The sequence below is a fragment of the Lepidochelys kempii genome, chromosome 1 (genome assembly GCF_965140265.1).
Source record: "Lepidochelys kempii isolate rLepKem1 chromosome 1, rLepKem1.hap2, whole genome shotgun sequence".
Taxonomy (NCBI): Eukaryota; Metazoa; Chordata; order Testudines; family Cheloniidae; genus Lepidochelys; species Lepidochelys kempii.
Window position 1 is genome coordinate 350,183,570 of NC_133256.1, and position 26,371 is coordinate 350,209,940.

The following is a 26,371-nucleotide window of genomic DNA, read 5'->3' on the forward strand; positions in this document are numbered from 1 at the left end:
GGCCTGCACTAGCTAAAGACACAGTTTTGTTTCAGTAGGTCAGAAGCAGGAAGCCTGCCAGTCAATCAGTGGGGCCACTGGATGATTGAGGTGCACAGGAGCACTCAGAGAAGACAAGGCTGTTGTAGAGAAGCTAAAGGAATTCTTTGCATCCATCTTCACGGCAGAGGATGTGAGGGAAATTCCCACACCTGAGCCATTCTTTTTAGGTGACAAATCTGAGGAACTGCCCCAGACTGAGGTGTCATTAGAGGAGGGTTTGGAAGAAATTGCTAAACTAAACAGTAATAAGTCACCAGGACCAGGTGGGATTCACCCAAGAGTTCTGACGGAACTCAGATGTGAGACTGCAGAACTACTAGCTGTGGTCTGTGACCTGTCGCTTAAAACAGCCTCTGCACCAGATGACTGGGAGATCACTAATGTGATGCTGATTTTTTTAAAAGGCTCCAGAGGTGACCCCAGCAATCACAGGCCAGTGACCCTGACTTCTGTACCAGGCAAATAGGTTGAAACTCTAGTAAAGAACAGAATGATCAGATACAGAGATTAACACGATTTGTTGGGGAAGAGTCAATGTGGTTTTTGTAAAGGGAAATCATGCCTCACCAAACTACTAGAATTCTTTGAGGGGGTCAACAAATGTGGACAAGGGGGATCCAGTGGATACCGTGTATTTAGATTTTCAGAAAGCCTTTGACAAGGTCCCTCACCAAAGGCTCTTAAGCAAAATGAGCAGTCATGGGATAAGAGGGAAGGTTCTCTCATGGATTGGTAACTGGTTAAAATATAGGAAACAAAGGATAGGAATAAATGGTCAGTTTTCAGAATAGAAAAGGAGTACTTGTGGCACCTTAGAGACTAACCAATTTATTTGAGCATAAGCTTTCGTGAGCTACAGCTCACTTCATCGGATGCATACTGTGGAAACTGCAGAAGACATTATATACACAAAAAGAAAAGGAGGACTTGTGGCACCTTAGAGACTAACCAATTTATTTGAGCATGAGCTTTCGTGAGCTACAGCTCACTTCATCAGATGTTTACCGTGGAAACTGCAGCAGACTTTATATACACACAGAAATCATGAAACAATACCTCCTCCCACCCCACTGTCCTGCTGGTAATAGCTTATCTAAAGTGATCAACAGGTGGGCCATTTCCAGCACAAATCCAGGTTTTCTCACCCTCCACCCCCCCACACAAATTCACTCTCCTGCTGGTGCTAGCCCATCCAAAGTGACAACTCTTTACATAATCAAGTCGGGCTATTTCCTGCATAGATCAAGGCAATAGTCCTTGCCTACAGACAGCCCCGCAACCTGAAGCAAATACTCACCAACAACCACATACCACACAACAGAACCACTAACCCAGGAACTTATCCTTGCAACAAAGCCCGTTGCCAATTGTGCCCACATATCTATTCAGGGGACACCATCACAGGGCCTAATAACATCAGCCACACTATCAGAGGCTCGTTCACCTGCACATCCACCAATGTGATCTATGCCATCATGTGCCAGCAATGCCCCTCTGCCATGTACATTGGTCAAACTGGACAGTCTCTACGTAAAAGAATAAATGGACACAAATCAGATGTCAAGAATTATAACATTCATAAACCAGTCGGAGAACACTTCAATCTCTCTGGTCACGCAATCACAGACATGAAGGTCGCTATCTTAAAACAAAAAAACTTCAAATCCAGACTCCAGCGAGAAACTGCTGAATTGGAATTCATTTGCAAATTGGATACTATTAATTTAGGCTTAAATAGAGACTGGGAGTGGCTAAGTCATTATGCAAGGTAGCCTGTTTCCTCTTGTTTTTTCCTACCCCCCCCCCCAGATGTTCTGGTTTAACTTGGATTTAAACCTGGAGAATGGTCAGTTTAGATGAGCTATTACCAGCAGGAGAGTGAGTTTGTGTGTGTATGGGGGTGGGGGGGATGTGAGAAAACCTTGATCTATGCAGGAAATAGCCCGACTTGATTATGTAAAGAGTTGTCACTTTGGATGGGCTAGCACCAGCAGGAGAGTGAATTTGTGTGGGGGGGTGGAGGGTGAGAAAACCTGGATTTGTGCTGGAAATGGCCCACCTGATGATCACTTTAGATAAGCTCTTACCAGCAGGACAGTGGGGTGGGAGGAGGTATTGTTTCATGATTTCTGTGTGTATATAAAGTCTGCTGCAGTTTCCACGGTAAACATCTGATGAAGTGAGCTGTAGCTCACGAAAGCTCATGCTCAAATAAATTGGTTAGTCTCTAAGGTGCCACAAGTACTCCTTTTCTTTTTGTGAATACAGACTAACACGGCTGTTCCTCTGAAACCTGTCATTATATACACAGAGACCATGAAACAATACCTCCTCCCACCCCACTCTCCCGCTGGTAATAGCTTATCCAAAGTGATCACTCTCCTTACAATGTGGATGAAAATCAAGTTGGGCCATTTCCAGCACAAATCCAGGTTTTCTCACCCCCCCCCCCAAAAAAAACCAAAAAACAAAAAAACCACACACACACACTGTGGGGGTGAGAAAACCTGGATTTGTGCTGGAAATGGCCCACCTTGATTTTCAGACACATTGTAAGGAGAGTGATCACTTTCGATGGGCTATTACCAGCAGGAGAGTGGAGTGGGAGGAGGTATTTTTTCATGCTTTGTGTGTATATAATAAGATCTTCTACACTTTCCACAGTATGCATCCGATGAAGTGAGCTGTAGCTCACGAAAGCTTATGCTCAAATAAACTGGTTAGTCTCTAAGGTGCCACGAGTACTCCTTTTCTTTTTGCAAATACAGACTAACACGGCTGTTACTCTGAAACCAGTTTTCAGAATGGAGAGCAGTAACAGTGGGGTCCACCAGGGATCTGTACTGGGACCAGTCCTATTCAACATATCCATAAAAGATCTGGAAAAGGGGTGAACAGTGAAGTAGCAAAATTTGCAGACGATACAAAATTACTCCAGATAGCTTTGGACTTAACTGACTGCACAGAGCTACAAAGGGATCTCACAAAACTGGGTGACTGGGCAACAAAATGGCAGATGACATTTAATGTTGATAAATGCAAAGTAATGCACATTTGGCAAACACAATCCTAACTATATATGATGGGGTCTATATTAGCTGTTACCCCTCAAGAAAGAGATCTTGGAGTCACTGTGGAGAGTTCTCTGAAAACATCCACGCAATGTACAGCGGCAGCCAAAAAAGCCAACAGAGTGTTGGGGAGGTTGTACAGCTGTAGCTTGCAAAAACTCATGCTCAAATAAATGGGTTAGTCTCTAAGGTGCCACACGTCCTCCTCTTCTTTTTTCATATGAGGAGAGATTAGAAAGAGTGGGACTGTTCATCTTAAAGAAAAGAGATGACTCGGGGGATATGATCGAGTGGGTCTATACAATCATGACTGGTTGGAGAAAGTGACTAGGGAAGTTACCTCTTCACATAACACAAGAACTAGGGTCCCCTGCTGAAATTAATCATCAGCAGGTTTAAAACAACCAGAAGGAAGTATTTCTTCACCCAATGCACAGTCACGCTGTGGAACTCCTTGCCAGAGGATGCTGTGAAGTCAAAAGTAAAACTGAGTTTAAAAAAGAATTAGGTAAATTCATAAAGGATAGGTCCAGCAATGGCTATTGGCCAAGATGGTCAGGGATGCAGCCCCATGCTCTGGGTGTCCGTAAACCTCTGACTGCCAGAAGCTGGGACTGGACAACAGGGAGTGACCCACTTGATAATTGCTCTGTTCTGTTCATTCCCTCTGGGGCACCTGGCATTGACCACTGTCAGAAGACAGGACACTGGGCTAGATGGATTGTAGGTCTGACACAATATGGCCGTTCTTATGTAGATTCCAGTAATAATGAGTAAGAATATTGGAAACAAATGGTTGCATACAAAACAAAATCATAACGTGCTTTCCAGAGACTAAACTTAACTAACAAGTTACTCTCTGGCTAGAGAAGCTCATCTCATCCAAAGGTCTCTCCAGGGTTTTCAGCCAAGCCTGGCTCAGATGCCCTTTTTCATGAAGCAAATTCATGGTACTTTTCTTTCCTCAGTGAAGGGGGGTAAGGGTCTCCTTTGCTTCCCAAATATAGTCAAGCAAACCTTTGATGGGCACCCACCAGACAGGGTTCCCTCCACCTCTGCTGTTTTCAATTCCCGCTAGATTCTTTCTGAAGTCCCCACAATTCTTCATGTGCATTCAGTTCAGACTGGAATTAGGGGACCCCCTGTGAACAAGACACGACTCAGTTTACATGTGAACAGGTAGATGGAAAGACATCTCCTGTCCTATAGAAAACTTGCTTTTCACCTTTGCTGGTGATGAACACCCTGATACAGACTTTCAGAATGTATCTTCAGTCGCTATATATCTAACTCCTTACACAATACCTGTACGTACATTTCACCACCATATTAATGACTAAGGTGACACTGGCTTTCATTTGAAACCTCCCCTGATGTTCTTGGGGGAACCAGAACCAGGAGGGTCCTGTAACTCGCCCTTGCCAGTTGGCATCAAGAGGCTCCTGGGTCCCAGTTGCCCACCCTGGTGCAGATCCACCGGAAATCTCAGTAGCAAGGAGAAGGTGCCACCTGCATTAAGGGAGTGCCACGTCGCTTAATGCACCAGCAGGAGCAGCTCAGATACCATGGTGATGGGCAGAGCCCTGCAAACCTGCGGGTATCCACTTTATTTCCACAGGGACACTGGGTGGGGGACCTCGGGGCAGGGACATGGGCCGGGGGCTGCTCAAGCCCCCAGCTGAGAGGAGTCTGCAGTGCGGCGAGGGCAGGGCCATGAGCTGCTCCATGTCTGAGCTGTCAGCCTGGGGATGTGTAACGAGGCTGGTTCTGCCAGGACCCAATGGAGAGTGCCAATTCAGGACAAACTGCTTCAAGCAGGGCAGTTACAGCCCCAGGCTGGGGTTTCTGTGCACACCAAGGCAAACCAAACCAGCCAGACAGAGGACTTTGGTCTCACCCCACTGGCTAACCACCAGTCACCCAAGCAATTCCCTCAAACACTCCAGTTTCCCCATATCACCACCAGGGCCACTCGTTCTCCTGGGGTCAGAGCCTTCCTGGCCAGCTGGCTCTGCGGGAGGGCAGCAGCTACCATGCGGCTCAGGACCCTCTGAGCGACTCAGCTCTCTCCGCCCAGGGGCAAAGCTGCCACAGAAGGAGCCAAGGGCAGCCTGGCTCCCTTTAGTCATATTGATGTGACCGATGCACCTAGCCAAGGTCAGGGCACCAGTGTATGCACGGCGAGAGACAGGCCTTGCCCAAAGAGCTCAGGGTCGGAACAGACAGAGGGTGGGAGGGGAGACTGAGGCCCAGGGGAGGGGAAGGAACCTGCCCATGGTCCCCCAGCTGGTCAGTGGCAGAGCTGGGAATGGTGCCCCGGAGCACTGAGTCCCAGTGCAGCACAGCACCCTTCCCACAAAATCACACTTCTAGCCCTACAGCAAGTCTAATTCGATCACTCCTGGATGCAGATTTACCCTGCATCTGCCCTCCCCGCATATTTCAGACCCACTTCCCCCCTGCCCTCAGCTGGGCTGACTTGTTAGGGCCAAAACAGTCCCACGAGAACTGGTCAAGAAAAGCTCCATGTCTTTTGCAAAACGTTTTCACCCCAAAATGGAAAATGTCGGTTTTACATTCCTCGATGAAAACACAGGTGAAAGTCAAATTGTGATTTCTGTGGGGGAACTGACCTCCCCTTGTATTTTACCCCGCACCCCCACCCCCTGTTTTTGGCTGGGAGGAAAGTGAGGGGAAGTGAATTTTCACTGAAAAACAATTCATGCTGATCCAGCGAACATTTCCGTTCTGCTTTGCACACCCAATTTACACTGAAAACATTTTGCCTATGGCAGATTTCGACCAGCTTCAGCTCAGCCCTGGCTGTGTAGCCCTGGGCACTCCAAGGGGAGGACGGGCTGTAAAGCGAGGTGTGGGGATTTCAAGGGAAGGCTTTTATTTGAATGCCGTTCAACTCATTGCGGCATGTTGTCATGCTCGGAGCTTTCTGACGTGTGCCACACACGCAAAGCGCAGCAGCAAGTCACAGCGAGTCAGTGTGTTACCGACAATTGGGTGTGAACAGCCAGCCCTGACGGGGAGTGGTGAGTGGCTCATTACTCTGAGAGGACAGTGATGATGCTCCAGGGAGCTGGGCGTTCTCCCTGGGGGGCCCCGAGCAAGGTCTTGAAGGGGATTAGCTTGTCAAAGAGTTCTGTCTGGCCCTGGGGAGGAGCCCCTGTGATGCTCTGTACCTCGGGGGGAACACCCTGTCCCCGCATGTCCATCTTTATAAAATGATCGTGTGGTATCTAATGCCACGTTTGTCAAGTCGGGCGTCTTCGAAAGGCTCATGATGCACTGAGCACTGTTGTTATAGTGATGTTATAGGTTAGAATTTCATGTATTTAGTTATGAGGCTGAAAATGTGTCCTCATGGCTTAAAGCAAGCCTGTGCAAAAACTCTCCAGAAACAGAGGGGCAGTTCACACCTCATCAGGGCATGTATGGGACAAACCCAGCCCAGCCTCACAGGGACAAAGGACGCTGGCCTAGGCAGCAACAAAAGAATCTGTTAGGCCTTGTCTACACTGGCAATTTACAGCACTGCAACTTTCTCGCTCCGGGGTGTGAAAAAAACACCTTCCTGAGTGCAGCAAATTTCAGGGCTGTAAAGTGCCAGTGTAAACAGTGCACCAGCGATGGGAGCTGCTTTGCCAGTGTAGACGAGCCCTTAGACTCCGAGTAAGTCACCCCCCTTCCTTTGGCCAGTTTGGGACTGCGATGAAGTAATGCTCACCTGACTCAGTGGACATAACTGCAAAAAGAAAAGGAGGACTTGTGGCACCTTAGGGACTAACAAATTTATTTGCACATAAGCTTTCGTGAGCTCAAATAAATTGGTGAGTCTCTAAGGTGCCACAAGTCCTCCTTTTCTTTTTGCGGATACAGACTAACACGGCTGTTACTCTGAAATCTGGACATAACTGGACACTGCAAGATGGAGGTTCCTAGGGTTGTGTCTGGGAGCGGAGGTATTGGCTAGTGTCATTCGCTTGCAGAACTAAGGAGCAGCTGACATGCCAGAGGCCGTGCGTGACCAACCCAGGAGTGGGGGTTCTCACAGCAGAGCAGGGTCAGGCTGCCTCCCAGAGTCAAGGACTGGAGTGACCTAGCTGATCACCATCCAGATAACCCCGGAGGGGAACATCACAGCTGCACCCTGGACCGAGGCAGGAAGGGGTTAATGGCCTGCCCTACAGAGAGGTCTGAAGCTAGCTGTGCCCAGCACAAACAAATCTGGAGGCAGGGTGCACTCACTGGAGGGGCTATAAAGGGAAAACGTGTGTGTGACACTTTGGGAGATTCCCCACGGTGCCCAGGGTAAATCGCTCCCACCTGCTCATCTGTGCCCCCAGGGGAAGTCCCCCCAGATCCAGTGCTCCGCTCTGGGCTCTGCCAGCCCTGCTCTCTCCCCGCAGGCTGGCAGCTCACACACCCACTTTGTTACACTGGAGTGCCCACTCCCTGGTCTTCTGGCCACCTGCAGTGCACCCAGATCTGCTGCCTCCGAGAGAGCAGGGCACCGGGCTTCTCTCCTCCCCCTGCCATCCAAGCGAAAAGCTTTGGAAACAGGAGGTTACAGACAAACCAAGGATACAGTCTCCAGCCTGCGCTGATTTACACGTTACTCTCCGTATTTCTCTGACAACGCTTGTCCAGTCCAGAGGGCGGCGGGTGATGTTGGCAGAGCAGGTGCCAGCTCATGCCCGGGTCCCCAGGCCTCAGTGGAATGCTGACAAACACACGGCTGGCATCCGCCTGGCTCACCTGGGTGATAGGATCGTTCAAACCAGTATCAGAGTTATACAAATGGGCTCCATGTTCAGACTTTATTGGATGCCTGTGTCGTCAGCTGTTCGGCTGTGTGCGTCCGTTGTCTCTGCTTACTGCACTAGCTCTGCGCAGATAGCCCGTCCAACAGGCTCCGACCGAACGGCCCAATAACCACAGACCCGTTAGCAGTGAAGGCACTCGGCTAGGTTTATTGCCGACGAAGCAGGGTGCGAATGCCCCGGCTCAGTGGTTACAGGTACACTAACACATGTATGCCCATGGCAATGGACCAGATCAGTCAGTGGCTGGACTTTCCACTGCCCCTGTCAAGGCTGAATCCCCACTCTGTCACTCCAAGTGCAGAAGGTTGGGGCCCGCAAGGATTTTAAAAATTAATACTGGCCACTCCCCAGGCTTGTATTAAACTCCCAAGTTTACAGCTTCTCTCTGACCTTGGCTTGGTAAACGCTGCCACTGCACAAATGCAAAAAAACCCCCTTGGATCCAGGAAGGCGCACTTGGGAATTCCTCCCTGTGGGGGACCCTCAAGCCCTTTCACCCCCCTCCGGGGAAGAGCTGAGAAAGAAAACAAAGTAAATCAGCTGTGGCTACCAGCTAATCTAACAACCTGCACGCACCTCTGAGGACACCAAAAATCCAAATCCTGTCCTTAAAAAAAGATACATTTTATTAAAAACAAAAAGGAAAAAATCCATCTGGAACTTTGGCTTTTGCTAGATTTTAAAAGAGCAATTCCAAAAATCAAGCACCCAAACTAGCGTCCTTGGGGGTTCAGCTGAAAGGTTATAAGCAAACAAAAGCATCCGGGGTTAGCACAGAGGAGTCCACAAGCTAATAAGAAATAAAAGAAATAACCCTGATTGCGTCTAGCTAAACACTCGGATCTACGGACACACTGGAGTTCAGATAAGTAGTTCTAGGCATGATCTGATGACTTATAATCATACCTGGCTTAAGCTGCTTACAGCATGGCTGCTCTGTCCCTCCAGCCCAGAGAACAACAGACAAAGGCAAAGTTTCTTTCCCCATTTTAAAAAGTTCTAGCCTTCCCATTGGCTCTTTTGGTCAGGCGCCCACTTTTTTTTCTTTACCTGGGGGACTTTTTAACCCTTTACAGGTAAAGCAAGCAGAGAACAGTCACCAAGAGGGATTTTATAGCTAACTGGCTGGCTGGGTGTCCATCAAAGGGAGCTACCCCCCCTTTATTTATCACACGCCCCCTAAGCCAGACAAAGGGTTAAAGCGAGGTATCTCAACATTTATAGACTGAGACAAACAATCTGGGATAAACAACTTACGTATCCCCTTGCACACTTCATGACGTGTTTGTTTCCTCCCCTTGGACTTTCCTTCTGATGTTTCACACAAAATATCCTTAGTCATCACTTTTGTGAAACCTTTTTACTGGGGGCTCGGTTGGGGGGGTTCTTGTGCTGGCCTGCTGGGATGTGTTTACATATTCAGTGTGTTTTGACAATGCTAGAGATACCAGGGCTGAGTTCGTGTGCCAGACACTGGCTTGCAGGGGAGCATCTACTTTTGACAGGGCCTGACTGTTGCTCATCACATAACTTTGGCTGTCTTTGGTTCAGGCCTCAGGCCTTGCACCGGGCCCATGCTTCGGGCTCTTTCTTTCTCCTGCAGCTTATGGGTTGCAGCTGGCATTCATGGCATTAATCTCAGTTAGAACATCTGTATCCCACATTGTATGGTAACATTTGAGCAGTTGGGTGGTGAATCACCCGCCCAGAGAGAGACATGAACTAGTGGGAAGGGCAGGAATGGCCCGTGGGCACCAGACAGACCGTTGTGGGACGCTGCTCCCGGAGTTTCCCTCCATACTGTCAACAAGAGGACAACAGACTTTTGTTATTATTCTGCCTCCTCCCAGGAAGATGCGTCCTGCCAGGGACTCCTCCTGTTGGCTGAACTGACATGAATTAGTATGAAGTGCTGACCTCCAACAAAAACCGTTAGATCCTTGTCCACAGGGAAGGCCCTTCAACACCAGACAAACTGTTGTGGAAGATTAAAGAGGACAAAAGACTTCGCTGATTGCTCTCCTGCTCTGCCCCCCATGAAGATGAGCTGTGCAAGTGAATTCCTCTCATCAGCTGAGTTTGCAGCTCAAAGCACAAGGGGGAAAGGGAATTAAATCCCCTAACAAAGAGGAACTGGATCTCTGTGCTGCTTGGAGTCTGGGGGGCAAGGTTTCTAGGCATAAGCATGGGAGCCCCAGCTGCTTAGCCTGGGTTTGCCCTAAGGACATAGAGAGCTTTTTTATTAGAGAAGCTTCTAGTACCTTTTGAAATATATGATTGGAACTCATAGAATCATAGAATATCAGGGTTGGAAGGGACCTCAGGAGGTCATCTAGTCCAACCCCCTGCTCGAAGCAGGACCAATTCCCAGTTAAATCATCCCAGCCAGGGCTTTGTCAAGCCTGACCTTAAAAACCTCTAAGGAAGGAGATTCCACCACTTCCCTAGGGAACCCATTCCAGTGCTTCACCACCCTCCGAGTGAAAAAGTTTTCCTAATATCCAACCGAAACCTCCCCCACTGCAACTTGAGACCATTACTCCTCGTTCTGTCATCTGCTACCATTGAGAACAGTCTAGAGCCATCCTCTTTGGAACCCCCTTTCAGGTAGTTGAAAGCAGCTATCAAATCCCCCCTCATTCTTCTCTTCCGCAGACTAAATAATCCCACTTCCCTCAGCCTCTCCTCATAAGTCATGTGTTCTAGCCCCCTAATAATTTTTGTTGCCCTCCGCTGGGCGTTTTCCAATTTTTCCACATGCTTCTTGTAGTGTGGGGCCCAAAACTGGACACAGTACTCCAGATGAGGCCTCACCAATGTCAAATAGAAGGGAACAATCACGTCCCTCGATCTGCTGGCAATGCTCCTATTTATACAGCCCAAAATGCCGTTAGCCTTCTTGGCAACAAGGGCACACTGCTGACTCATATCCAGCTTCTCGTCCACTGTAACCCCTAGGTCCTTTCTGCAGAACTGCTGCCAAGCCACTTGGTCCCTTGTCTGTAGCGGTGCATGGGATTCTTCCGTCCTAAGTGCAGGACTCTGCACTTATCCCTGCTGAACCTCATCAGATTTCTATTGGCCCAATCCTCTAATTGGTCTAGGTCCCTCTGTATCCTATCCCTACCCTCCAGCGTATCTACCTCTCCTCCCAGTTTAGCGTCATCTGCAAATTTGCTGAGGGTGCAATCCACGCCATCCTCCAGATCATTAATGAAGATATTGAACAAAACTGGCCCCAGGACTGACCCTTGTGTGTGTGTATCTAGGTTTGCCTACTTTAACCTTGTAAGTAACTCTCATTTCCTTTTCCTATTTAATAAATCTCTATGTAGTTTATTACAGGATTGGCTGTAAGCTTTATCTCTGGTGTGAGATCTAAAGTGCAATTGACCTGGAGTAAATGACTGGTTCTTTGGGACCCGGAGTATTACTGAATATTACTGTGAGCTTTGGTGTAAGGGACCATCTCTGACAAAGGCAGGCTCACCTGAGTGGTAAGACAGATCGGAGTACCCAGGGGGATGGTCAGGGACTCTATGCTAAGGCTGTTATGGTGCCTGAGGGGTTCACGCTTGATAATTTGTTGGTATAGACCTCACAGCCAGTTCTTAACAGTCTCCCTTCAAGCTGGGACTCACGCTCTTGCACTACTGCAGGACAGCTGGACACGGGATCCACGTTTCAGCAGATGTTCTTGCAGGCAGAATATCACCCCCGGGATGAACACATGTGTGTCCTCGGTCCTTCTCCAGTACCCTGTGGTTTTGTCAGTGCTCAAGTGGGCTTGTGCCCCACACTGTAAGCGCAGGGCTGGGCTGGGTCGAGGGGCGTGGATTGTTCTCGGAGTTGGTTGAGTGAGCTCGGAGCCCTCCCTGCCTCAGGGGACAAGTTTCACCTTCACCAGTTTTCGAGCTCAGGACTGGACATGTTACATGGCTCTAAACAGGTTTCCCGTGCAACCCTCTCGCAATAACCGGGACAACAGCTAGTTCTTGGCTTTTGGCCGCATGACCCCCTTCGGTGTAACATTGAGATGACTGGATACCAGCGAGGGTTTGCTGGGCAGGTCCATGTCCACCCCTTCCCCCTCTCCCGACATTGACACTGTAGGGTTAGCCACTGGCTATTCTGCATGTGCCTGCTCTGGGCCCTCTTGCCTGGACAGGGCATCTGCCACTACATTTTCCTTGCCTTTGGTCTGTAAAATCTCTGTAGGGCTAGCAGGGACTGCCAGGGTCATCTCGTCTGACCCCCATATTCTTGGAGTGATGTACTGAGCATAACAACTCAGAGTCGGTGGCTTTTGTTCCGGGAAGCCATGCAGACGGGGAGTGGCCTCTCCGAACCCGGGACCCATGGGCTCAGCTGCGTGACAGCCCGCATGACTGCATGGCATTCGTGTTCTGTAACCGAATCATTCCCTTCACTTGGTGTCAGTGTTTTACACAGAAAGGTGACGGGATGCTTCTTGTGACCATCTCCTGCTTGCATCAGCACCAGTCCCAGGCCGGTGCTGGATACATCAGTGCAGAGTCCAAACACCTGGTCAAAGCCTGGACTGGCCAGACAGGTTTTCCTGGCAGAATCCTTTTTCCTTCCTCAAAGCCTGCCTGACAGGCTGCACTCCATGCCTGGCTTTCTGCAGAGCTCTGTGATAGCAGCCACAGGGGGGCTGAAAGCCTCCACAAACTTGCAGTGAGAATGAGCTAAGCCTGTGAGTGACTGGACTTGCTTTTTGGTTTGGGGAATTGGCCAGTTATCAATGGATTCCACTTTCAAGGGATCCAAGTAGACCTGCCCCTGCTGAGTAGATAAGAGAAGTGGGCTGTCCCTATCTAGCATTTTTATACTTTTACGGTTTGACCTGCATCGCTGAGTCTCTTCAGCACAATTCCCAGGGGATCCTGATGAATTGCCCTGGACTGGCAGAAGATGGCACTATCATCGATGTAGGCATGAGTAAAGGCCAACACTTGATTAACAAGCTGCTGAAATGTGTCTCTGGCACTGATGAATCCAAATGGTAACAGCTGAAACTCAATAGTCCCGAATCAGTTATGAAGGTGCATTTTTTCTCCACTTCATTGTCTAGGGGGCTTTGACAATACCCCTGGGTTAAATCCACAGTGTCCAGGGACTTTGCCCTGCCTCAAGTGTCCGGAAGGGGTGTGTATTAGGCACCAGGACAGCGTTAAGTTTCCTGTAGTCAACACGAAATCTTATTGTTCCATCCTTTGACCAGGGAAGACCAGGGAAGACTATTGGACTTTGTCATTATTCCCGTCTCCAGCATCCTTCCTATCTTCCTATAGACTTGCTCCTGCATTCTGCCAGGTGTCCTGTAGGCTCTGCTGGGTGCAGGCTGTGGTCTTTCTATGCTGAGTTTATGGACCGTTCTGTTAGTCAAGCCTGGCTGGGTGGAAAACAGCTGCAGAGGACTTCGCCACATAGCCATAATTTCTGACTTTTCAGATGGGGCTTAACCCTTCACGTAGATCAGTGCTCTTTAAGTGGAAATGGCAGAATGATCTGTAATGATGCAGAAAAGGCAGGAGTGTTCAATAAATATTTCTGTTCTGTAATTGGGGGGAAAAATCAGATGATAGTCTCTCATCATGTGGTGATGACACTCTTTCCATTCCATTAGCAGCTCTGGAGGATGTAAAACAGAAGCTACTAAAGTCAGATATTTTTAAAGCAGCAGTTCCAGATAATTTGTATCCAAGAATTTTAAAAGAGCTGGCTAAGGAGTTAGTTGGACCATTAATGTTGATTTTCAATATGTCTTGGAGCACTGGAGAAGTTCCAGAAGAAAGTTAACATTGTGCCAATTTTTTAAAAGGGCAAATGTGATGATTCTGGTAATTATAGGCCTTTGTGCCTGATATTAATCCTAGGCAAGATAATGGAGCAGCTGACACGGATTTGATTAACAAAGATTTAAAGAAGAGTAATGTAATTAATACAACTCAACATGCGTTTAAGGAAAATAGATCTGTGCAACTAACTTCATATTTTTTTTAATGAGATTACAAGTTTTGTTGATAAAGGTAATAGTGTGATGTAATGTACTTATACTTCTGTAGGGCATTTGACTTGGTATCATGTGATATTCTGATTAAAAACTAACGTGATATAAAATTGATACAGCCAGTTTTTAATCCATTTATTGTTTGCTAATTCATAGGGCTCAAAATGTAATTGTAAACAGAGAATCATCACCGAGCGGGTCTGTTTCCAGTGGAGTCCCGCAGGGATCCATTGTTCACCCTATGCTATTTAACATTTTTATCAATGACCTGGAAGAAAACAAAATAATCGCTGATAAAGTTTGCAGGTGACACAAAAATTGGGGGAGTGATAAATAGTGAAGAGGACCCGTCACGAATACAAAGCGATCTGGATTGCTTCGTAAAATGGGTGCAAGCAAATATATGTTTTAATGTGGCTAAATGTAAATATATACGTCTAGGAACAAAGCACACAGGCCATACTTACAGGCTGGGGGACTCTCTCCTGGGAAGCAGGCACTCTGGAAAAGATTTGGGGATCAGGGTGGACAATCAGCTGAACTTGATATCCCAGTGTGATGCTGTGGCCAAAAGAGCCAATGTGATCCTGGGGAATAACCAGGGGAATCTCGAGTAGGAGCAGAGAGGTTATTTGACCTCTGTACTTGGCAGTGGTGCGACCGCTGCTGGGATCCTGTGTCCAGTTCTGGTGCCCACAGTCCCAGAAGGATGCTGATGAATTAGAGAGGGGTCAGAGAAGAGCCACGAGAATGATTCAAGGATTAGAAAACATGTTTTGTAGTGATAGACTCCAAGAGCTTAACAAAGAGAAGGCTAAGGGGTGAGGTGATCTCAGGCTGTAAGTACCTACATGAGGAAAAAACATTTTACAATGGGCTCTTCAGCCTAGCAGAGGAACATCAAACATGAGCCAATGGCTGGAAGTTGAAGTTAGACAAATTCAGACTGGAAATAAGGTGTAAATTTTTAACAATGACAGTAATTAACCACTGGGACAATTCACCCCGGGTCGTGGTGGATTCTCCATCACTGGCCATTTTAAAGTCCACACTGGATGTTTTTCCAACAGTTCTGCTCCAGGAATCATTGTGGGGCAGGTGTCTGGCCTGGATTACACAGGGGTTCAGATGAGATGATCACAGTGGTCCCATCTGGCCTTGGAATCTGTGACTCTATTGATTTAGTGGGTCAAATCTGTTGATCCAGTAGGTCAAATGGGGCAAACTCCAGGGACTCTTGGGGTGCCTTCTGGTAAGCAAATAACAAATAGGGCAACCTTACACCCCAATCACTTGCCCTCCTGTTCACATGCATTGTAATAGACTTTAGGATCCCTTTGAACCACTCGACTGCACCATTTGTTTCTGGCTGAAATGGGGCAGATTGTAACCATCTCACCTCACACATCCTCCATCACTCCCCAGACAGCTGGGACATGAAATCTGAGCCACAGCCTGGTAAGATCTCCTCTGGAAAGCCCACCATCTGCCACCGTTCCAGCCTCCATGTTTGACAGAACAACTGCTCCTGGCTCTCTGGTGGCAAAATCCACTGCTGCGAATTTAAATCTTTTTCTCTAATGGCCCTATGGTACCCATGGTGACCCTGCTTGATCCCTGGTAATGGATGTAAAGGAGCCTTGCAGAGACCTGGGATCGCTCTCCGCGTGTGACTTAAGTGGCACGCTTTGCTGCACCCCTCTGCTTCATTCTGGGTATTTGGCCAATGAAAGGTTTTGTTAGCTGCTCGGATATTCTGTCCGTTCCCAGGGGTCTGGCCAACGGGCTGGTAGCAGTAGTCTGCACGATGTTTGGTGGGCGCTGTTAGCTCTCTGGAGGGTTACCCTGGACGTCTATTTTCCCCACTGGGGCTTCCCTGTCCGTTCTGCCCTCCTCCCGAAGGCATCTCCCCCTGTTCTCTCTGCTGGGGCATTGCTCAGGGCGCTCTGCCTCCTGCTCTCCAGGGAGGTGGATGCGCTTTGTTCAGCAGCAGACTCCACTCGGCTCCTGCTCGTACTGCATATCGCGACTCCCTGCTGCTAAGGGCGGAGAGCTCTCAGCTCCCCCTCTGTGGGGTGTCTAGCTGGGGGCCTGGGGACACACTCTCCCTGGCTGTGGCTCACACTAACAGCCCTTGGCAATGATGGAATATCCCTCCCCACCAGTGCATCCACAGGTCTAGTCTGGAGAACTCCCGCCTTCAAAGTACCTTTTCAACCTGCCCTTTCCAGCTGGATGTGACCTAAAGGCCCGGCAGGTTGATTCCCCCCAGGCAAGGGGCTTTACCCTCTCCCTTAGGAGCAGATCAGATTCCTTAGCCAGATCCTTCCTGCCAAGCGCGATCTGGGCCTGTGTCCCTCCCCGCATGGCACATCCTGCCACCGACCTTGGCATCTTTAGCCGACGCCTTGTCTAGCTGCAGGGGGTGAGCCTGGGCAAAGTGAGCCGGGACCTGGGGGAGTAGCCACATTAGCCGGGGCAGTTCAGGGCTGGCGTCTGGATTCCACCCACAAAGCACATTCCTTCCTCCAGGTTCAGTGGAACCACAGCTCCTTGGGTTGCCCCCTGGGCCAGGAGCCAGTTACTGGGACTCCCAGGAGGGGCCATTTCTGGGTGCTACGGGCTTAAGCCCAGCCCTGCCCTCCTCCTTCCCAGGGACAACATGAAGACACCCTGTGGCACCGGGGCGTTGCCCGCCCCTCTGAGACCTGCGCTCTAGGAATGGCCGGCCTGCACGCTCAGATCAGCCGGCCGCCCCTCCCGCACCAGTGCTGGCATCATAGAACTGCTCTTGGACAGGAGGTCGACCAGCTTTTCATCGTCCTCTGCCCCTTCCCCTCATCCAGCGCCTTCAATATCGTATCATCATATAAACATCCTATTACCCCATCTTATGATGTCTGCGGCGGCCTCTCCATTTTAGGTGATGAACCTCTGGGGTGGAACCTTTTCAACACAGTTTTCTTAAACCGAACAGAAATCACAGCCTGGCCCAGATCCATGTCATTAAAACCACGCAGGGCTTTTCCAGACAGCTTGGGAAGCAAGACGGTCCTTCTCTGTGCATCGGAAATCTGGTGTACTCCACATGGCCTTTCAAAGCTCGTCAGGCATTCCTCCATGCAGTCTCGACCCAGCAGCATAGGCCTAGTTATTCCTAGCTGGGTTATCCCCGGGGAGGATCACTTGTGGGAGGTGATGTAATGGGCTGCACTCACCTCATGCAAGTGCCCCCGTCTCAGTGTTTGTGCCCAAACTCTCTGTCTGTTTGCGGTGGGTCTTCGGTGACTCAGCCCTCTGGCCGAGTCACACAGTCTATATGTGGGATAAAAGCAAAACCCCCTTCGGGATATATGTCCAGCAGGGGCTATCACAGTACCCTGGTTTGAACCGTCTCAGTTCCTTCCGGACTCTCTCAAGTTGTCCCTGCTCTTCAAGCAGTCCCGGCCCTGGGATGGGACCATGTCCCCCAGGGCTCCCTCCCTGGATACTCTTCACCTCTCTGAAGAGCTGGGCCACTAAAAACAATCAAAGTCCAGGCCACTTTCCCGGTGGCTGGTGTGGGGGACCTGGGCCCACCCTCTACTCCAGGTCCCAGCCCAGGGACCCTATAGATAGCAGCCACCTGCCATGTCTCCTTAATCAAACTCTGTTGCTGCTACAATTCCCTGGGCCACTTCCCCGTGGCTCCTGAACATTCTTCACCCGGACCTCAGGGCCTTGCCCTGGTGGTGCCCCAGTGGCCGGCCGGCCGGCTGGCCGGCCGGCCGGCCAGCCGGCCGGCCAGGCTCAGCCTCCACCGTCCTCCAGCTCTAGCAAGGAACTGACCTCGCTCTGGCCCTGCAGCGCTTCTTATACTGCCCTGCTGGGCCCTGATTGGCTGCTTCCCACACAGCCACTCTAGGCAGCTCGGAGGACCTCTCTTCTGACCTTTTCTGGGGTGTCGCGTGGCAGGGTCACAAGCAGGGGGCCACAGGGCCTAGTCCACCCCATCGCCGGTGGGTTCCTATTTTGTAGATCCAGCATTTTGCATTCATGCTCCCTCTCGTCACACTTTTGTTCTTCCAGCCCCAACAATCTCTGATAGGCGACTTCCTCTGCTTCCTGTTTCTCTCCCGTTACTGCCTTTTTCCCTCCTAGGCTCTTTCCTCCACCGCCTTCTTGTAGGCTTTCTCCACCATCCACCTCCGATGCTCTTCTTCCTTTCCGAATTTCACCAGCTCCAACCCACTGATCTCCAGCCGGATGGCTGCTTTGCTGAGGACTGTGCCAGGCTGTTCCCCCCTTTGCTGGGGGAGTTGTGCCCAGGCTATATTCCCCCATTCTCATTTCATCCCCGGGGGTCTGGCTGGTGTTCACCCACCTGATTTTGTTCCATGAGCATAAACCTCATTTTCTGGATGTTTCGCCCTGGAGCATCTAAGTGATGATCTGTGCACGGCTGCTCAAACAGCCCCTGGCTCAGGCTTGGTTGCTGCTTTTCTTGCTTGTTCATGTTGCGTTGTCTTTGGTTCCGTTTCCCTCCCCGAACTGAACACGACAAAACCGAACTGTTTCCTTTGCGGCTTCCGACTTTCTTGCCTTTGACTCCCTTGGGAAGTGCCTGGAGCGTGAACTCTGTTCCGCTCCTAAACTAATTACAGATCCTGCCGTCTGCGCCACGGTGACGCTTTTCATGGCTGCCCACCAAGTCCAGGGTGAATCACTGCCACGCGCTTGCAGTGTGAGAGCCCTGGCTGTCTCCACCGGGGGAAACCCGGCCAGCTCTGGGCCACTCTGGCTCCGCAAGCCCTGCTCCCTCTCTCCGCAGGCTAGCAATGCGCAGGCCCCACTTTGTTCCACTGGAGAGCCAGTCCCTTGTCTTCCCAACCCCTGCCGGGCACACGGATTCACTGCCTCTGGGGAAGCAGCGCACTCCCATTCCCCAGCCTCCCCTCAGCCCATGGGCGGTGTGTGAGCCCCCCTTCGGGGAGGCTAGCCATGTGCCCCTGCCCGTTCTGCCCGAGGCCTCGCCCCTACCACCCTCTGGGGCTGGGGCTGGGTGTGCGGACCCAAGGATGCAGGGTGCGGGCAGAGCAGCCTTGAGAGAGGAGCCTGGGGCTAGCCCAGCTCAGTGGAAAGGCTCAGACTGGACTTCCCCTTGCTTGTCGTTTGCCTGCTCGTTGATGGAGGGAGCGTGCAGGAGTGGGACCCCACCTGGGGTGTGTGAAGGGTGGGAGGTCACCAGCGGGGAGGAGCACTAGGAGCATCTCACCAGAGGGACAGATGAGCCGCGCCTGGACCTAGGCACAGGTGAGCCCTCCACTGACGGTGCTGCCATTACCCCTCAGTCAGGGGCAGAGCAGCGGCTGTGTGTGGACCATCCTGCTGCCTTATGGTCAATCCAGGACAGGGCTCATGGCTCCAGGTGGGTCCCTGGTTCCTTAGCTTGGATCCCCAGACCTCTCCTGTGACTGTCCCAGAGTGTGTGTGAGTGTGTGTGTGGGGGGGTTAACTGGGGTGCTGGCAGCATTAGCAGGCCCAGGTGGGAGCGGGCAAGGGATCCCTGTACATCAGGGGAGAAAGGACGAGAACAGCAGAGCTGATGAGGCCTGCCCAGCAGGAGCCTCCTGGCCCCTGGACACTGAGGCATGGGCCACGCAGGAGGCCACAGCGGGGCTGTGGAGTTATGCCAGGGGGATGGGCCCATGGCTCCCTGCAGGGCTGCTGGCCTCCAATCCAGCCACCCCTCCGCATGCTGAGCCACTCCCCTTCTGCACTCAATGGGGCGAGGAGAAGCCATCCCACAAGGGCGCTGAGCCCAAGCAGGCCTGGCTGGCTGCAGAGAGCCTCTCCATGGAGGCCTCGGCACCAGGGCGTAAAGGTAAGTGTGGGCCAGAGCGTTCTCTGATCTGTGCTGGTGTCTATGGCCACCGGGGGCAGCTCCTCCTCCGCCCAGGGCTGGAGGGCACTGGCTGCCTCACATATCATGAGGCATCACCAGTCTCCCTGGCTCACCAGGCTGAGCATGAGGGGGCAGGTTTTTCCAAACAGGGATCCTTGGGAACCCGTAGCCCAGCCAAATCCACCTCCACTCCCTCGGGGAGCTGCACCCGCGCCAAAAGCTGGAGGATGCCCCAGCAAGTGTCTCCCTCTCTCTCTCACACACACCCTTGCTGCGGAGAAGACCCGTGCAGCAATGGGGAAGCTGGGAAAAGGGGCTGGAGGGGAGGGCTGGTGCTAGGAGGCCAGGGGCAGTGGGGAAGAGGAACAGAGGAATGGGCAGGCTGGGGGAGCCCTGAGGTCCACCTAGTCCGGGGTCCTGCCTATGACAGGGCCCATCCCCAATGGCTTCTGAGAGCTGTGGGAACCCCATGGCACCAGATGTGGGGTAATCTGCTCCCCAAATAGAGATTGACCTAAACCCTGAAACAGGTTGTATAGCCATTCCAAAATGCTTTTGTTAGCGTTAGCTATTCTAACCCTGCCTACTCTCATCAGCCCTATAAATGTCCAGTCCCTTTTCTGAATCTTGCTGAACTCTTGGCCTCACCATTGTCTAGTGGCAGTGAGTTCCACAGATAAATCACACATTGTGTGAAGAAGAAAAAAACCGTTTCCTCTATTAGGTAGAATTTGCCACCTGTTCATTGCATTGCCCTTCCCCTTGTTCTTCTGCTGAGACAGGAAGGGCAGAAGGTCCCATTCTCCTTGGGGTAGCTCAGGCATTATTTGATAGACTTTTACCACATTCCTGCTCCTTTGTCTCGGCTCTGCAGTAACAAGCCCACTCCTCCTATCCCCCTTCACAGAAGATTATTTCCAGACCCTGGGTCATCCTCATTGTCATGGAGTCCCCGGGCGATGCTCTGGAACTGCTTCCCATGAAGCCAGGCAGGACTCTGGGGAAGTCTCCTCTCTGGGAGCATCCTGTCTTCAGGACACACAGCTCACACAGCTTCCACCTTCCTGGGTCTGACCTCGGAGCATTCAGCATCCTCTGCCCCTCCGTGCGCTTCCCCCAGCGAGTCCACCCAGGCGGGGTCCTGAGGAAGCCAGAGGGTCCTGCCCCACAACTCCGCAGTCAGACGTGACTCTCAGCCAGCCAGTAAAACAGAGGTTTATTAGATGACAGGAACATGGTCTAACACAGAGCTTGTAGGTGCAGAGAACAGGACCCCTCAGCTGGGTCCATTTTGGGGGGCAGTGAGCCAGACAACCCTGTCTGCACTTCACTCCATGTCCCAGCCAGCCCCAAACTGAAACTCCCTCCATCCCCTCCTCCTCTGGGCTTTGTCCCTTGAGGGCACCTGATTCTTTTGTTCTCCAACCCTTTAGCTCTCACCTTGCAGGGGGGAAGGGCCCAGGCCATCAGTTGCCAGAAGACAGGGTGTCAGCCATTTATGTACCCTGGCCCTTTGCTCTGCAACCATTACACCCCCTTATCCCACCACCTAGAGATTTAAGAAATGCTTAGGGGAAACTGAGGCACCTCTACAGTATTCAGAGGGAACATTAAGAACAGGCCCACTTTGTCACATCAGCATTTCCGCCCGGGCAAGGCAGGCAGCAGATGCTTCCAGGTGACATCTTCCCGCCACTTTGCACAAGAGTCATTGGCAACACACAGCATCAGGCAGGCTGCTTGTCACGGAGTGTGGGGGAGTCCAGGCCCTGCACCCCTCTTCCTGGGATCCACTGAGACTCTCAGCCAGCCAGTAAAACAGAAGGTTTATTGGACAACAGGAACACAGTCCAAAACAGAGCTTGTGGGTACACCCAGGACCCCTCAGTCGAGTCCTTCTGGGGGAGCAGGGAGCTTAGACCCCAGCCCTGGGGTTCCCTGCGTTCCTCCACCCAGCCCCAAACTGAAAACTAACCCCCCCCCCCAGCAGGTTCCCTGCTGCAGCCTCTGTTCACATTCCTGGGCAGAGGTGTCACCTCCCCCTCCCCGTCCCGGCTCAGGTGACAGGCTCTCAGGTCTCCCATCCCCAGGGCACATTCCCAGGTCAACACTCCCCTCTCCCTGCTGAGTCACATCGCCACACTGCTCTTCTTTGCTGCACTGTCCACACCCCAGCTCACACCTTGCTGGGCTGCCTGCAGGACCCGCACCTGGCTACAGGGAAAGCCTGTCCCCTAGCCAGGGAATGCAAAGCTGGCCATCTGCTGGGCCCAGACAGCGCGGAGCCAGCCAGGAGTCGGCTTGGCGAATGCTGGCCATGCCTCATCTCACCCATGCCAGCTGGAGAGGAGCTAAACGTAGGAACCCTGGTGAAGGGCTTCTCTGGGAACCTTGCTGCTGGGGCGACTTCAGCACAGAATCCTAGAAATGTAGGGCTGGAAGGGACCTGGAGAGGGCCAGCGCCCCATGCCGACGGGGCACAGAGGAAATCTAGGCAGGGCATGGGGGGAGCGTGGGAGGACCCCTGGGCAGCTGCATCAGGGAGGGGAGGGAGGCGGCTGCTGCGGGAAAGAGACAGGGAGGCTGGGTGGCAGAGCTGTCCTCCCTGCACGTCTAGAACGGGAGAGAAAGGGGAGGGAGGGGGCAGGCTGCATCCCCCACACCGGGCACAGCCTGGTCTATGGCAGACAAGCCCGGGCCAGCCCCAGGCCCAGCGGGAAGGCAGGCAGGGTCCTGGCCGGTCATTAGCGGCCCACGCACACGGCCAGGAATCCCACAGCCGGCAGAGCTGGCGTCGCCTTCCACTGCAGGGTCTCCTGGCTGACAGCTGAGCACTTTCTATTTTTAGCCCACAGGCGGCTGGCTCCTCCTCCAGCCTGGCACAGAACCCAGCCAGGGACCTTCAGCAGCCCCACAGAGTTGCCTGGGTGTGTGTGCAACTGGGTGTGTGTGTGTGTGGGTGTACGTGTGCGCGCGCATGCATGTCTGTGTGTGGCTGTGTCTGTGTGTGTTTGTGTCTGTGTGTGTATGTGTGCGTGTCCGTGTGTGTGCGTGCATGTGTGTCCGTGCGTGTGTGTGCGTGTGTGCACGTGTGTGTGGGGGTGTACATGTGTGTGCGCATGCATGTCTGTGTGTGGGTGGGTGTGTGTTTGTGTCTGTGTGTGTATGAGTGTGTGCGTCTGTGTACGTGTGTGTGTGCAGGTGCGTGCGTGTGTGTACAAGTGTGTGCATGTGTGTACGTGCGTGTGTACGTGCGTGTGTGCGTGCGTGTGTGCATGTACATGCGTGTGTGCACGTGTGTGTGGGGTGTACGTGTGCGCGCGCATGCATGTCTGTGTGTGGGTGTGTCGGTGTGTGTTTGTGTCTGTGTGTGTACGTGTGTGTACGTGTGCGTGCATGTGTGTACGTGTGCACACGTGTGCGCATGTGTGTGCGTGTGTGCACGTGCATGTGTATACGTGTGTGCACGTGCGTGTGTGTACGTGTGTGCACATGCGTGTGTGTACATGTGTGCACGTGCATGTGTACGTGTGCGTGCATGTGTGTACGTGTGTGTGTGCGTGCGTGTGTGTACGTGTGCGTGCGTGCGTGTGTGTACATGTGTGCACATGTGTGTACGTGCGTGTGTGCAGGTGTGTGCATGCGTGTGTGCAGGTGTGCGCGTGCGTGTGTGCAGGTGTGCGCGCGCGCAGGGATAGCTACGTCTGTGAGTGTGTGTGCGACCAAACTGTGTGTGTGTTTAACACAGATGTGTGCGTGTGTGAATAACCTACATCTGTGGGTGTTACACAGGTGCGTCTGTGTATGAATAATCTCTGTGTGTGAATAATCTACGTCTGTGGGTCTGCGTGTGACATAGCTGTGTCTGTGTGGGTGAATAATCTACAGCTGGGGTGTGTGCATGTGACCCAGATGTGTGTCTTTGTGTGTGGCTAGTCCACGTCTGCGTGTGCGTGTGTGACACGTGCGTGTGTGTGCATAAATAAGCTACAGCTTTGTGCCTGCGTGTCAAAGACGCGGGTGTGTGAATAAACTACATCACTGTGTTCGCGAGGGAATAGGCGTGCATGTAACAGGGGGGGTGGGTGTGGGGGGGGGGTCTGCGAACAATCCGCAGGTGTGTGCGGCCTGGCGGTGTGCATGCCACGTGCGTGTGCGAACACCCCGCTCCTGTGGGGCTGGGAGCCAGGGGGAGAAGAAAGGGCACCAGCGGTGTGTGAATGTGAAGGCCAATAATGCGCGCGCGTGTGAGCGTGACAGGGAAGGGTGTGTCCGCGAGGAAGCCGCATTTCGGCGTGTGTGCGCGTGGGAAGGACCCGCGCCGGGCGGGCGGGCGGGCGGGCGGGGAGGGGGCCGGGTTAGGGTTAGGGTCTGTCTCCCGCCCCGGCTTCGCGCTGCAGCCCGCCCGGGGCCGCGCGGCTGGCGGGGGGGGGGGGGGGGGGGGGGCCCGAGCCCGGCTCCGGCCCCGCGGGGCGGGATCCGCGGGTTGCTATTTTGGGCGCTCCAGTGTTTCCAGGGGAACCCTAATGGCGCAGTGACGTCAATGCGGGTCACCCGCCGGCCGGAGGAACCGAGCGGCTCCGCTTCGGGCTGGCGGGTCCCCCGCGCGCTCCGGGCCGGGCCGGGCCGGGCCGGGGGCCAAGGCAGGGGCTGGGGCTGGCGGGAGGCGCCAGCCTGGGGGACGCAGGAGGCTGCCCCGGCTGGAGCGGACCGCACCGGGGCGAAGACCTGCCCGGCGAAGGTAGGCGGCCCCCGGGCGCTGTTCCTCGGGGCTGGGGGGCGGCGGCGGGGGGGGGGCGCCGCTTTCCCACCCAGCCTGGAAGTGGGGGGCCGGGGGCGCTGCCTGCGGGGCCCCGGCTCGGGCTGCAGAGCCCGGGGGCGGGGGCTCCGCAAGCCGGGGGGGGGCTTTAAAGAGAGGGTCGGTGCCCAAGGCAGAGCCACTTTGGGGGGACCCCCCCCGCGCCATATGCCTGGGCAGAAAGCTCCGGGAGCGAGAGAGAATCCGCTGGAAAGCCGCGTGTCTCCCCGCCTGCCAGTGCCCGTCCACACGGAGCGTGTCTCTCCCCCTGCGTGTGTGTGGCTCCCCCTCGGTGTGCGTGTCTCCCCCTGCGTGTGTGTGGAGACGTGTTGAGCGCTCGGCGCCACCCGCCGCTATCTCCCCAGAGCTGCAGCCCCGGCCTGAGGGGAGGTGCTGGACGCCCCGGGCTGCGGGCTCCCTGTCCCCCAGCGCCCGGCTGCCTCCCTCGGACGGTGCCGCTCCCCAGCCCGCCCCGCCGGGCTCCCCCGCAGCTGGGACGGGCTCTGCGCGCGGGGCTGCGGGCAGCCGAGCCCGAGCTCCGGTTTCAGCACCGCGGCCAGTTCCCCCGCCCGGGGCTGGGGCTGGAGTTCGCCTGGTCGAGGCTGGCTCCGGATCTGACCTGGAGCGGGGCTCTGGTTTCCACTCTCCGTATCTGCGTGCGGGGGAGGGGATGTGCACTAAACCCTTTACTCTGCCCCCCCCCGTCCCTCCACCAGGGCGCCCCCCGCCCCACCTCTTGGTGCAAAGGCAGCGGGAGCGAGGGGAGGTCCCCCCCAGACGGCCGCTGCTTCCTTCCCTTCCCCGGCAGCCGAGAGACCGGGACACAAGCGGCTCCCCGGCGGGTCCCGCCTGCCCTGCCCCCCCCCGCCCCCCAGCACGGCTCCAAGCAGCTCGCAGCCCCCGGGGAGGGCTGGGGAAGGAGCCTCCAGCCCAGTCGAAGCTCCTTGCCCAGCAGTGAAAGATTTTCCCAAGTTGCTCCGGCAGCGGGGCCCGTGGGAGCTTCCCACACTCCCGGCAGCGGCCGCCCCAAGCCAAGCGCCGGGCGCCCGGGGCGGCGGGCGGATCCCGGGCTGGGACACATGCCCCTTGCCGGGTGTAGCTGCAGAGCGGCTTGCCGGCCCAGCCCCGGGGCCTTCCCAGGGATCAGCCCGCGGCCCCCCATTTCAGCCCCTCCCCAGCCGAGAGCAGCTCCAGCCCTCCCCGCCTGGCCCTGCGCTCCCAGCCCCCTGCCGGGCGGTGCAAAGCCACTGCCCTGCCCTGCCAAAGCAGCCACAGGGCCAGGCTGGGCTTTCCGGCAGGAATGGGGCCCGGGGCTTCCCATAGCCCCCTGGCTGGGGCACCGGGCAAGCCCGGAGGTGCAGGCACAGGTCTGCTCCCCAGATCCAGGGATCAGTGCCGCTGAACAAGGGGATTCCAACCAGATCTGCTCTGCCCCAGCACTGAGTGCCCCAGGGCGCCGGGTGCGGCATGCCAAGCCGCAGACACTGCCAGCTGCGTGGGCGCTGGCGTCCAACCCAAGCCTGGTCCCTTATTTTATACGGGGAAACCAACCACATTGCAGGTTAACCAAGCCCACTAGGTTCCCCAGCCCCCCGAGCATTGCAAGGAAAAGCCCCCCAGATAAAGCCCTGAGTCTGGGCTATGAATGAAAAAAAATCATCCCTAGTTTCCTCGCCTCCAGCCAGGCATGTCTCTGTCTGTCCA

At 53.6% G+C, this 26,371-nt stretch overlaps 1 long non-coding RNA gene across 1 annotated transcript in view; it reads left to right on the plus strand.

Annotated features, from left to right (window-relative positions):
• The first annotated feature begins 24,547 nt into the window (after positions 1–24,547).
• Positions 24,548–26,371, plus strand: part of LOC140905536 (uncharacterized) — a 64,989-nt gene continuing 63,165 nt past the window's right edge. The window contains exon 1 of the long non-coding RNA XR_012156878.1: positions 24,548–24,610. This is a non-coding gene — a long non-coding RNA (uncharacterized lncRNA). The remainder of the gene's footprint in view (positions 24,611–26,371) is intronic.